The 1,780-nt window shown below is 32.5% G+C and overlaps 1 long non-coding RNA gene across 1 annotated transcript in view; it reads right to left on the minus strand.

Annotated features, from left to right (window-relative positions):
* Window positions 1–598: 598 nt before the first annotated feature.
* LOC128250979 (uncharacterized) overlaps window positions 599–1,780 on the minus strand; it is a 40,718-nt gene continuing 39,536 nt past the window's right edge. Inside the window, exon 3 of the long non-coding RNA XR_008266886.1 lies at window positions 599–718. This is a non-coding gene — a long non-coding RNA (uncharacterized LOC128250979). The remainder of the gene's footprint in view (window positions 719–1,780) is intronic.

The following is a 1,780-nucleotide window of genomic DNA, read 5'->3' on the forward strand; positions in this document are numbered from 1 at the left end:
TTTACATAAATCTTTGGGCTATCCAAAGTGGTAGGATCTCTGTAAACAGACATTTCTTTGGCAGTATTCTACTGAAGATGGGCATTTGCGACCAAAATATAAAGTTTTTTTAAAAACTTTCTGGATTGTTAGAAGCTTTTTTTATTTCTCATTTCATTTATAGATTTCCGTTATATATATAAAAAAAAACAAAAACGAAAAACAAAAACGCACTGGCTTTCAAGAATACATTCAAGAATACAAATAGGTTTATTTGATTTAATAAGGGCTTTAACGATACTTATCGTTTGTACGACGGCGAGCTGGCAGAAACGCTAGCACGCCCGGCGAAAAGCTTCGCGGTATCTCGTCTGTCTTTACGTTCTGAGTTCAAATTCCTCCGACGGCGGAAATTTTGCGCCTTATACCTAGAGTAGAAAAGCTTACACGGACACACACTCGCTCATATATAGCAAAAAATTTCTAAAATGTTTTTGCTGCCCAATGATTTATTAATAATGATTTATTAATAATGAATAATATATATATATATATATGTATATATATATATAGATAGATAGATAGATTGACAGACAGATATCTAAATAGATAGATGGATGGGATTCTTACCTTTACATAGATCACAACATTGCTTGGGCAGACGATGACTATCGTATATAATCATATAACATCCTTCCGAACTTTCACAGAACTTCCGTTCACACATCACCACCTTGTTCTGAAATATAGAATCGCGGGTGAAGTATAGATTAGCGACGAACATAGAGGAGTATAGAGTAACGTGCTTTAGTTGGGCAAAGATTAACATAAAATATAATTCTTTTTCTCTATAATTATATATATATATATATATATGTGTGTGTGTGTGTGTGTGTGTGTGTGTGTGTGTGTGTGTGCATGTACACATTCAACGACTATAATTGTTTTAAAGATGCGGCCTGGTCACACGCCATCGTACGACGTACAGCATGGCATTCTGAACCTGCCTGCGGATTACCTTACTGGAAACCCAGTCTGCGAAATGCTGAACGACGTGCATTTATGATAACCCCAAAATACTATTGATCGAACAAATGGATCACCGCTGTACGTCGAACCGACGGAGGTCCCATATACGCTGCGTCCACATATTTCAGTGTGGACATAATGTTGTTCTGTACAATGTGTCTGTGAAGATTACATCTTGAAGGAATGCAGGGAGTGCCAATGATATGTAGGGCAGCCTTGTTTGTATATAGTTACAATGTTTATATTAAATAAATATATAGCATCGACTCTGGGAAAAAAAATAAAAACAAAATATAAAGAAAGATCGACACACACACAGACACACACACATAAAAATACAAATATACACACACACATATATATACATATATATTATACATATATACACACACATACATACATACACGGACACATATATATCTATCTACAGTTATATATATCATCATCCATATATATGCATATATATACATATATATATATATATGCGTGTTCATCCATATACGCATGCACCAACACGCATCCCTTCACGTATATTTGTATATACTACCCATGCATATATATATATATATATATATATATATATATATAGACATATTTGTATGTAAATAAATGTATGTTCGTATTTTATATATCCATGCATATAAATGTATATCTCTGTGTGTGTATGTATATATACAAACATATATACATACATATGTATATGTATACACACACACACATATATATATATATGTATATATATATATATATACATATATGCATATATACATAT

The sequence above is a fragment of the Octopus bimaculoides genome, chromosome 27 (assembly GCF_001194135.2).
Source record: "Octopus bimaculoides isolate UCB-OBI-ISO-001 chromosome 27, ASM119413v2, whole genome shotgun sequence".
Classification (NCBI taxonomy): domain Eukaryota; kingdom Metazoa; phylum Mollusca; class Cephalopoda; order Octopoda; family Octopodidae; genus Octopus; species Octopus bimaculoides.